Below are 13,043 nucleotides of genomic sequence, written 5' to 3' on the forward strand. Positions count from 1 at the left end.
CTTTACTAATATATAATTACTAACCTAATTACTTAAGCCTTCAACGTTGGCCAATATTTCTTAGACAAACATTAAGATTGATTTTTGGCTTATGTAGGTCGTACTTTGCCTTTTAATAGAAAAAAACTGGGAAAACTAAACTGCTGCTTTTCATGCGATTGTTTATGAGTGCCTTTGTCCCTTCAACTATGATAACTTGATAATGCAACTTCTGAGCGGTTTCAAACTTAATGTGTTAGTGTATTGGTCTGTGTTAGATAGCAGGAAAATACCTCGTCAGTTTCTCGTCAAAACTGATGCTTTTCAGTGGGAAGTTTCAATTCCATTTTGGATATATATGTCCAAATTTACCATTCTTTGTTGTAGAAATTTCCATATCAGTTTCCATGTAATAACTCATGAATATCTCTTCTGATTCGTTTCAGATTTACAATGCTAATGTTTAGAAATCTTATTAAAATTTTATTTCACACTCTGCTTTATCGCTACCGCGTGCATTGAGGAACAAGAGGTTTTGGGTCATGCAACACGAGGATAACTTTCTCTGATCGCACGGCGACCGAAACTTTTTTTTTTTATCCTCCCTTAAGAGACTGTAGTAAGCGTGAGCATCTCACAGCGGAGTGTACAACACCGCACAATGAGGGAGCTCATTTACAGGAATGAGTGGAGAGACCTGTACGTGCATCCGTTCACAAAATGTGAACAACTTTTTTGGCTGCCGATAAACGAAGTTTAATTAATACTTCTGGAAAAGAATGCGAAAGTGCTTTGAGCGAGAGTTCGAATATTAATTATCTCACTACACATATTTACGATATTATTTTACATAAGTTACCCAGTAATATCTGTATTTACTGTTATGTAGTCCAAAAATTATTTAAACGATTCTATTTATTTATTACTTTCATTTCCGCAAATATCCAAACGTGAAACAGGTGTAACCTATAATCTTTAATAACAACGGATTACAGATGTATATCACCGTTTCATACGTAAAAAAAAGACAGAAATTGCGGTTATAGGAAAGTTTATTTGGGCAACATTACGCAGGTACAACAGGTTTTATTAGCGTTGTAGGCTCCTGAGTGATGGTTTGAGACTCTCACATAATACTAAAGAAGAAAAGGTGGTAAAGTCCCTTATTGTTTTGAATTTGAGGTACTTGTCAGATCTTATAGCATCATAAAACATTTTCAGATCCCATGTGCTGGAAGGTTCCATTTTATTATGATGGCTTTTAGAGTAAATGTTCTAAGACAGAGCAAAGAAATGGCTTCATTTATATGTAATAAATATAATGTGGAAACTTTTTTATTGTATTCTGACTAAGCAAAGAATTAACCTGGCTCAAATTTATATAAAAAGGCAGAAACAAAGTGCAACTGACAGCGACAGGATTTAAAAAAAAAAATCTTACCGATGAAAGGCACATCTGAAATGAACACACGATCTCTAATAATAATTCCTAAATATTGAACTTCGGGGGAAGATTACAGCTGTCAACGTTTACCTTGCTATGATATGTTTTCAAATAAACATTATCACGGGAATGTTTTATCACACATTAAACGTTTCCCCTAAAAAACATTATCAGTAGGTTAATCACGTCTTCAAGCGATATACAAACGTGTTAAATATTCGTTGTAAAGCATTTTTTAAATGAAATAAAGAATAACCTTAGTGCATATTGTGTTATATTTAACTGCATTTGATTTGTGAAAGATACATTACGTGTATTTTTATTAAATGTGTCCTAACTCCAGAATATATTTCAGGCTCGAGAAATATCAATCCATAATTACTTTTGGTTAGAGAATCACACCATGTATCATTAAATTTAGAGGAAAAATGTAATTACAAATAAATTTCAAATATGATATGTGACATGCTCATGCTGTCATTTAATGAAAAAAAAAAACGTGGGCTGTCAGGTAGAATGACTAACTATATCAGCGGAAGATCAATGATTGATGGGAAATATATTTTCACACATTATTTAACTCTTGGTTTATAACTGTTGATGCTTCTTACCTAAATATTGTACAAATATAAATGTGAGCTGACTCATGTTTATGTAGCTCAGAAATTAAATCAAGACCTCGGAGTGTCATTGTTAAAGTAACGGTATTAGGGTTTTTTGCATCAGATCAGTCACCTGAGTGGGGGCTCTGCCCCCTCCAAAATTTTGAGTGGGGGTTCCACCCCCAAATTTTTTGAATGGGGTTCCGCCCCCCTATTTTTTGGGAACTTTCTTGTATACGTTTTTATCCTCTGCCCCCGACCCCTCTCTACCCCGTAGGGGCCATCGGGGGGAGGGGGGTTAGCCAGATTTTCCAGGAGTGTTGCCATCTTTTCTCCATTTATTTTTCCGAATGTGTTGCCAAGATTTTTCCATTTTTTTTCAAGTGTTGCAAATTTTAAGTGCTTCTTCAGTGTTGCCAGCTTTACCAAGTTTTCATTTTAGTGGTCTCCAATTCCCCGGATCAAGTTTTACTATCGAGTAAACGAAGTTTCCCCTCACTTCCATCCCTGTTCCATCTCCTTGGATGGAGTGTTAATACCCCTCCTCAACCCCCACCCCTTTTTCCTTGAAATTGTCGAATTTTTTAGTTACCCTCGCATTCCTTGCATCATAGTTTACCTCAGTTTTTTGGAATTTTGGGGGACTCCAACGCCTGACGGGGCTTACTCTAAGATCGAATACCAGCTCCAGGGTCAAGTTTTCCGTGCTTTGGGGAGTCCAATTCGTGCTTCACACATTTTAGAGTTACCCCTTGAAATTTCTGTGTGGTAAACACCTATGTGCCATTACAGGTTTCTCTCAAAAAGTAATGCAAGTAAGTGGTATGTATAGTCACTCAAATGGTAAACACCTACATTCATTAGAGTCAATCATTCTGTAAATACAAGCAAGATACATATTTCAACCATTTGCAACAGTTGGTGAAGTTCCCGTACCAGGTAAGAGGTAAGTATACAAGTGGTCGTACGAGGTAAGAGGTAAGTATACAAGTGGTCGTACGAGGTAAGAGGTAAGTATACAAGTGGTCGTACGAGGTAAGAGGTAAGTATACAAGTGGTCGTACGAGGTAAGAGGTAAGTATACAAGTGGTCGTACGAGGTAAGAGGTAAGTATACAAGTGGTCGTACGAGGTAAGAGGTAAGTATACAAGTGGTCGTACGAGGTAAGAGGTAAGTATACAAGTGGTCGTACGAGGTAAGAGGTAAGTATACAAGTGGTCGTACGAGGTAAGAGGTAAGTATACAAGTGGTCGTACGAGGTAAGAGATAAGTATACAAGTGGTAATACAAGCAAGAGGTAAGTATACAACTGGTAAACACCTACGTGTCTTGTCAGTCATTTGCAACACAGTTGATGAAGTTCCCATATGTTTTAAGATAGTGATGAAATCATTCAATTAGTAAGTGTATAAAAGACGAATCATTATACAAATTCATTTTACAAATTTTTATTTACATTTCATGTGAAGATTCACGCAGCTCTATCAGACCCGCAAAGAGTATTGGTAAGGCTGGTTTCTCCTTATATAAGTAAAAATAGAAAAATCAATAACAAAACAATAATCAATAACACCGGTTGGAGACATCCTCATCACCTCCCACTGGGTGCATAAGAGGGTGGTAGTGGGAACTATGCACCCATCCTAACTGAACAAGGAAACTGCTCACCAAACTACCACCCCATCGACACCATGCCTAACCCTTCTAGGGTAGGGTAGGTGCCTGAGCCCGAGCCTTTAGCTCATAAGACTGTCATCCCCATTTGCCCCCTTGGGGCGGGGATGGCAGACCAGAGAGGCCTAGCTTTTGGCTAGGCCTGGGGACAGTTGGTCCCAAAGATGAGGAGGTACTTGTGCCTCCTCCCATGGGAGACTTAGGTCTCAGACACTCCCTAAAGAGGGAGTCAAGGCCGGGCCACCACTTGGAAAAGGCCCGGGCCGGGAGAATACCGGCTAATCTTTAATAATAATAATAATAACTACCACCCATCGACACCATGCCCAGCCCTTCTAGGGTAGGGTAGGTGCCTGAGCCAGAGCTTGTAGCTCAGAAGACTGTCATTCCCATTAGCCTCCTTGTGGCGGGGATGGCAGACCAGAGAGGCCTAGCTTGTGGCTAGGCCTGGGGACAATTGGTCCCAAAGATGAAGAGATATTTGTGCCTCCTCCCATGGGAGACTTAGGTCTCAGACACTCCCTAAAGAGGGAGACAAGGCCGGGCCACCACTTGGAAAAGGCCCGGGCCGGGAGAATACCGGCTAATCTTTAATAATAATAATAATAATAATAATAATAATAATAACTACCACCAGCATTCATTCATACTTCCACCACTCTTAATAAACTTTTCCCTCACATTACACATTTCAATACAAAAGACATTTTCTCTAGTACACAATTTTTTCCTCCTTTCGATAGTACATCAAAGAAAAGATAGACTTATCTGTAGTACACAGTTTTTACATAAAACATAGGGAAAACATTCCCACCCCACAGTCCTTCCCCGGAATGTTCCCTGCACCTCACCTCCATCACTCTATCTCCCTACCCTGCACCTCACTTTCACTTTCACTTTCACCATATCGACACACACTACCATCCAGTCATACGTAACTCAGGATAACCCAAAATTTTCTCACTTCGTTTTAAGTCCACATACATTTACCATTTTGTTCACTTATAACCTTCACACACTATCCACTCACATTTTTTCACTCATAACCCACAAGACACAACAGGTCACAAGTCACAACAAGTCACAATAGGTCACAACAAGACACAACAGGTCACAACAAGTCACAATGTATAAGGCGCTGAACACAACACCCCAACAAGCCCCATCACTTCACAAGTCACAATTTTCATTCGAAACTTTTCAGTTGTTATAATGCCCACAACATTCTATAACTTCCACTCATAATTTTTCACTTGTCTCAATAATACAACATTCTCACTATCCACCCTAAGTTTTCACTTGTCTCAGTAATACCCACAACACTTCACAACTCACATACACTCTTGCACCACGTTGTATAAGTTCCCCAACAAGTCGCAACAAGACACAACAGGTCACAAGACACAACATGTCACAACAAGACACAACAGGTCACAACAAGACACAACATACACTTTTGCACCACGTTGTACAGCCCCCCAGTAGGTCACAAGTCACAATTTTCACTTGTCTCATCCATCACACTATCCACCCTCAATTTCACTTGTCTCAATATTACAACACGTTCATAGTTTTCACTCCTAACCCCCAACAACCCACATAACTTCACAACTCACATCATGGAGATTTCAATACTCTCTCAGATACAGTTCTACTGAATTATAACATATTTACGAACACTCTCTACACCAACTTTCCTCAACTCTACATGTGTATATAAGTTGGTAGAATTACCGACAATATGTAAAGTAAAAGGACACAAGTGCAACTAATGTGACATTTTATTGTGGCAACGTTTCGTGCCACAATAAAATGTCACATTAGTTACACTTGTGTCCTTTTACTTTACAACTCTAGACGTCTGCAGCTCAATTGAGTTCATTTAAACTTTTATATGCCTGGTGAGGGTTGCCTGTGTTCTCTAAAGAGTGAATCCGACATACATTCCCGAGCTCAGATAAGATAACAGGTCATCCCGAGGAAGCGCCTGAGGACATGGACTGACCCATGTAAACCCCACTACCATCGCTATTATTCAAACATCACTGCCACCTCTATATTTTCTTTAAAATATTCACACTCTACCTTTATTTTCATTAAAATTTACACAAAATCCCCATTATTTCATTAAAATTAACACAAAAACCATATTATTTTCCCAAAATCCCCATTATTTTACTAAAATTCCCTCTTGAATCATGATCACCCTGCTTCTTCTTAATCCACACACACACACACAGAGAGAGAGAGAGAGAGAGAGAGAGAGAGAGAGAGAGAGAGAGAGAGAGAGAGAGAGAGAGAGAGAGAGAGAGAGAGAGAGGTTTTTGCCTGTTATTTCCCTTGGAAGGGTTGCTTATCCACAAGCAAAACACTGTCTAGCCTTTAATTGATTCTGGAGACAAACATACCCAAGACTCCTTTCACTATGGAAAATCATTAATTTAATCGAAAGATTTTAATCATTACCCATAACGTCTTTCTGTTGACATATCTTGAAACTCAATACCTTACCTGCAGCAACTGTTAATTTTCTCTATGGGAAACCATTACCTGAGTTGTATTTATCTGCTTTGACTTTCTGTAGAGCATCCCCCACACACACCACCACATCCACCTCCCACACACGCCACCACATCCACCTCCCACACACGCCACCACATCCACCTCCCACACACGCCACCACATCCACCTCCCACACACGCCACCACATCCACCTCCCACACACGCCACCACATCCACCTCCCACACACGCCACCACATCCACCTCCCACACACGCCACCACATCCACCTCCCTCACACGCCACCACATCCACCTCTCACACCCTTTATCCCATCTCCCCACACCCACCCCCCATCCCCTGATCCATCTACCCAGAAAACAAAATCATGATAACCAATTCCATAACATGATTACCAAAATCTAAAATCCCTCAATAACACTATGATCACTAAAACTAAGTTCACCATCAACTAACACACGAAGACCTAAGACAACCCCACCAACAACTATGACAAGATCACTACAGCTAAGAACACTTAGGACAAGACTCAATATTACTAAGAACCCTGAACACACTCATTTTTATACACATCTCCTCCGAGCACAAAAATCATGATCACCATTTCCATATCATGGTTACCAAAATCTAAGATCACTCTTGAGTGATCACTAAAACTAAGATCACCATTAACTAACACATGAAGACCTAAGACAACCACACTAAAAACTAAAATCACTTATAAAGATCACTCACAACTGTAACAAGTACACTAAAATTAAGATTGTTATACTAAGATCAGTAACAGTTACACCAAGGACACTATAGCTAAGAAAGCTAAAACTAAGAACACAAATCTCACTCATTTTTATACACACGCCCTTAATACACTTTAACTAAGATCACTAAAAAACTAAGAATACTCTTACTAAGAGCATTAACAACTATGACAAGATCACTATAGCTAAGAACACTTAGGACATGAAACACTATTACTAAGAACTCTCAACACACTCATTTTTATACACATCTCACATCACTTTAACTAAGATCAATAGAAACCCAGAACACACTCATTTTTTTTTTACACACAGCTCAAAACGCAAAAATCATGATAACCAGTTCCATAACATGATTACCAAAATCTAAGATCACTCAAGACAAGAACACCATGATCATTAAAACTAAGATCACCATCAACTAACACACAGTCCCAAGACAATCTCACTGAAAACTAAGATCATTATTACTAAGATCACTGACAACTATATCGAAATCAAGTGCACTAAAACTAAGGTCACTAAAACTAAGATCATTAACAACTACGATAAAAGCACTAAAGCTAAGATCACTTAGGACACGATCACATCTCCTCAGAATACAAAAATTATGTCCACCAAATCCATAACATGTTTACCAAGATATAAAACATCACCGCTAAGCTCACTAAAACTAAGACCACTATCAACTCTGTCATGAAGATTTTTCACAAGATCACTAAGAACTAAGAACAGTATTACTAAGATCGTTATCCATATCAAGAGCACTTAGACAAGAACATTAAATAATCAAGATCACTAAATCTATGAATGCTATAACTAAGGTCACTAAAACTAAGATTACTAAAAGCTAAGATCACTAAAATTAAAATTACTAAAAATTGAGATCACTTAAGAACACTAATATGAAAACCACTAAAACTATGAACTCTATGAACTATAATCACTAACATCTATCGCATGTTCACTTATATCCAAAAACATATGCAAAAAAAAAAATCTTAGACATGTACTCAAAAATTATTCACTTAAAACAGCACCACTAAATCTTACTGTATCATACACCTGAATATCACATTTTCGCTTCTAACCCTGAATATCATATCTCACTTTCACTTCTTATCCCCGTTATCATATCACATTTCTCACCCCCACACACCTAAACACCCATCCTACACTCATCACCGTCTCATGTCCTTGAGGCTTATGTCTTTCCTAACATCAGGATAGTTTGACGAGTTAAAAAGTGGCAAGGTAATGAGACGGTGATGAGTGTAGGTGGGTAAGAGTGTGGGTGTTTGTGTGGGGGGGTGACAAATGTTATATAAAAATGAATGTAAAAATGAATGATTTTGTTCCAAAAGAACCTTCGAAAATTTACCTAACCTTATTATAACAAGGGCAATTTAATATAGCCTAATTCAGGTAAATATATTTATATAAGTTTAAAATAATTAAATAAACACAATGAAATATATTCTTTTTTGTTAAGTTCAGAATGATTTTTCCGAAATTATTGCATACACAAATTTTCGCTTGCCTTATTCGGAAAGAAGACCGTTGCTATTTAAGCCAAAATGGCAAGTTTTACCTATACTTGATCACTAGCGTACTCAGCTCACACACTGAGGTCCGGAGTTCGAATCTCCTCTGGTACGGATAGAAAAGATTAGGGACGTGTTTCCATAAGACACCTGCTGTCCATGTTCACCCATCAGTAAAATGGGTACCTAGTTATAAGTCGACTGGTGTGGGTCGCACGCATCCTGGGACATAAATGCTCAGCATAACAAGCGGCTTTCTATATAGTAGTATGTCATTGATGTCAGCTAGGACTGTATACCTTGTACATGTACTTGTAGTAAATAAAAATATTATTATTATAATTATACGGCACGACGTTATATATATATATATATATATATATATATATATATATATATATATATATATATATATATATATATATATATATATATATAATGTCGTGCCGAATATGTAAAACTGGTCAATTAGCAAGAACTCATTTAAAATTAAGTCCTTTCTAAAATTTTCTCTTATACGTTTAAAGATTTATTTTTTTCATTAAAGTTAATGTAAAATATTTTAATTTTGCTCCAAAAGAATCTTAGAAAAGTTACCTAACCTTATTATAACACGAACAATTTATTTTAATCTAACCCAACTAAATATATTTTAAATATGTTTACACTAATTTAATACTAAACAAACACAATCAAATATATTTTTTTCGTTAGGTTCAGAATGATTTTGGTGAAATTATTGCATACACAAATTTTCACTTGTCCTATATGGCAAAATGAGCGTTGCTATTTAAGCCAAGATCGCAAGTTCTGCCTATTCGGCACGACATATATATATATATATATATATATATATATATATATATATATATATATATATATATATATATATATATATATATATTCGGGGTAAATACGAAGTCTCGGATGGTGTTTCGAAACCTCGGAGTCAGAAATGAGAATGTTACAAATAAGACAGATTATCCATTCACAAATATTGTTCTTATTTAAGCACTGATGAAATCATATAAGGATAATTTTATTACTTAGTTTAAAATTCTTATTAAAATTAAAAAGAGCACTTTCTAAATAGTTTTACATGTGTAAGAGAGAATTCCTATGAACATTAGAAGCCTCGGATAAAGCACTGGCTTCCAGTGTTTGATGAACGGATTCACTCAAGCTGCGTCAGCTTTACGTTTCACCGTCTCTGATTAATTGCTCGTTGGGTGAAGTAGTAACTGAGTGTGTGCCACACAGTGTGAAATATTGCGTCAAATGAAGGCTATAACCAGGTAAAGTTATACAGACTGTCGTAATATTGCTTTATTCTCATGTTCATAATGTACTGAGATAATTAACTTTGACTAAAATTCAGTAATAAAGAGGAAAAACACCGATGTTATTTTGTGTATAAAAAGTTATTTTAGAATTATTATAAAGTTATGTATTCTTGATATTAATGTGTTATTGCTGCTTAAATGAGGTATATACACCGCAAGGTATATATACGTATACATACACTTAATTAACCGCAACAAAATATATGTTCACACATTGTAATTTAAGTGAGACATAATGCTGCGAATTGTGGATACGAAGGAGTTAAATATGAAATACTAATACTGACATATAAAAAGAAAGAGCTAGGGTTTATTGATATCAGTTTTAACAGTAATTATTTGTATATAACCGGCTAGGACAGGGGTATCGAGACTATATTATTGTGAATGGACTGTGTAGAAGTGAGTGATCAGGGAGGCATTAGGAGAAGCTAATAATCAGTTGATAAGAGACGGAGCTCTCACAACCAGGGATGAGCGAGTTCCTTCCCAAATATTCTCAGCTGTTGTTGAAGCTTCCTGACACTCGGTCACTGACAGCAGTGAAAGTGTTTCAGTCGCTGGAGGGAGTGTGTGTCTACCCACAAGGTGTTTACTTTAGATCCTAACATCTCTTTTGGCATAAAGAGTGGGGATATTTTCCCTTTCGTCTAAATCTGTCGACATGGCGAATGACCCGGAACGAATTATGGATATAGTTTGTGAAACGAGAGAAATTGACTTGGAATTATTTTACTTGCTATGTGGTTTTGATTTCTGTAATTTAAGAGTGACTTGGTCGCAAGATGATATCGATAATGTTAATATGATCATGTTATATACGGTATTTAATTATGGCGATGAATAGCAAAAAAAAAAAAAGGACTTGTAAATATATTCTCTACTATGGGACTATCACAATGACACCTTTTTTTAGACTGTAAAGTTTACAAGTTAGGAGCAATTATCATAACAGCTAATTTCGAAATTCGGCTCAGGATATGACCCACAACAGTTCCCTAACATCCATGTACCAGTTTGCTACCAGGTAAACATTAAGTAGATTTCAAGTCGAGCTCTAAGATACACATGTGTGCATAATGTTTACCAGGATGATGATAATTCATTATCACAAGTGAAGCCTTGGATATACTAATTCGATGACTACGCATACATTACAGGGAATATGTTGTATTATCACCCAGGTTCTTACCAGTAATGTTTATTATTCCTGGTGTATATAGGCTGCTTATTGTACTGTTGTGAACCTAGTTTCTTTATCTCAGTGTATTAGAGTAAAGTAGTTAGGAGCGTATGGCAAGGGCATATAGACAATTTTGGCTTGGGGTGGGGGGGTGTATAGGTAACCCCCGGTTAACGATATTTTTTCACTCCAGAAGTATGTTCAGGTGCCTGTACCGACCGAATTTGTTCCCATAAGAAATATTGTGAAGTAGATTAGTCCATTTCAGACCCCCAAACATACACGTACGAACGCACTTACATAAATACACTTACATAATTGGTCACATTCGGAGGTAATCGTTATGCGGGGGTCCACTGTATAGTCATTATGTTCTATAAACCTATGGGTTTATACGGTATTAGGTTAAACAATGTTGGTCGAATTCTTTGATGTATTATGATGTAAGTGCTTATACATGAATTGTACAGCGAATTTTCTTATGTTAAATCTAGCGGTGTGTTATATTGGTATTTTGGTTTTTAAATAATGAAAAAAAAATTCGATGACAAACTGATAAATAGAGGATCTTGCAACAATATTTATAATGGAGCTATTTCTTTTACTTCAAGGCATCAGTAAATAATTGCTATGCTATTAGAGGTATTATTAAGGGTGCCGAGCTTCTTGTGTCACACTTAAAACAGACAAAAAAAAAAAAGATTCATCAGAGATATAATAGTCAATGATTCATTAGAAATGCATGCACGCATGAATTTGTGCGTGCATGCGTGGAAGCACACATGCACACACAAATGCACGCACACATGCACGCACACATTTACACATATTTACACACATATGAACGCGCGCACATACACGTTTACGCAAGCAGGAACACACACACACACACACACACACACACACACACACACACACACACACACACACACACACACATACTACCTACCACACTCTAGAAGAAGGATCTTGGGTTGAGTAACATACCGAGCGTATCCTCTGAGGCGCACATCAACCGTATAACTGCTACACTATATGCGCTTCTGGCAAATCTAAGAATAGCGTTTCGATATTTAAGTAATGGGTAATTCATTTCAATGTATACCTTGTACGTTAGGTTCATATTGGAGTACAGAGCACCAGTATAGAACTTTCACCTAATTAAGCATATCAAGAAACTGAAGAAAGTGCAGAAGTTTGCGACAAGATTAATCCCGGAAAAAAGAGGTATGTCCAGTGAGGAGAAGTTAAGGGAACTCAGCCTCGTGACAAAGGAGGACAGGAGGACTAGGGGGATATGATAACGACGTACAAAATATGGAGAGAAATTGACAAGGTTTACAGGGACAGAATGTTTAAGAAATTGGATACAGGAACAAGAGAACACAACTGGAAAACGAAAACTCAGATGAGTCATGGATGTTAGGAAGTATTTCTTCAGCCTTAGAACTGTCAAGAAGTGGAACAATGTAGAAACTGAAGTAGCCGAGGTAGACGCTACACAAGCTTTAGGAAGAGGTACGAGAATATTTCTGAAGCCGGGAGAGAGTGGCCCTAGTAGCGCCCAGCGAAGAGGCAGGGCCAGGAGCTGTGAATCGATCTCAGCAACCACATACAAGTGAGTACATATAGGTAAGTGTACACACACACACACGCACATTACACCCTACTGGCTCTTGTGTAAAGACTGACCTACTTATGAATGGGAGAAAATGGTAAATCTGAGAGGCAGTCAAAACCGACGGGAAGAGGATAAATGGTCTAAAGAACAAGTCGGGTGAGGAATGGGAAAGTTAAATTTCTTCGTTAAGAATCTGAGGGAATGTGCGGTAAGGAATGAAAAAGGAGGTAGAGAAGGTAATAAGGACTATTATAGGGGAAGAAAGGTCTCTTAAGCCAGATGGGGAAGTGACAACACTGTAGAGGTTTGGAAAAAAATAAAGGGGCTGGCAGACGGGGAAGCAGGAATGAAAGAAGCAGAGAAATCAGAAAGAAA

The 13,043-nt window shown here is 37.4% G+C and overlaps 1 long non-coding RNA gene across 2 annotated transcripts in view; it reads left to right on the top strand.

The window, feature by feature from the left end:
* Window positions 1-9,693: 9,693 nt before the first annotated feature.
* The window catches only part of LOC138852955 (uncharacterized), a 59,758-nt gene continuing 56,408 nt past the window's right edge, over window positions 9,694-13,043 (top strand). For both annotated transcript variants that reach the window (XR_011392206.1, XR_011392207.1), the window contains exon 1: window positions 9,694-9,816. This is a non-coding gene — a long non-coding RNA (uncharacterized lncRNA). The remainder of the gene's footprint in view (window positions 9,817-13,043) is intronic.

The sequence above is a fragment of the Cherax quadricarinatus genome, chromosome 19 (genome assembly GCF_038502225.1).
Source record: "Cherax quadricarinatus isolate ZL_2023a chromosome 19, ASM3850222v1, whole genome shotgun sequence".
Classification (NCBI taxonomy): domain Eukaryota; kingdom Metazoa; phylum Arthropoda; class Malacostraca; order Decapoda; family Parastacidae; genus Cherax; species Cherax quadricarinatus.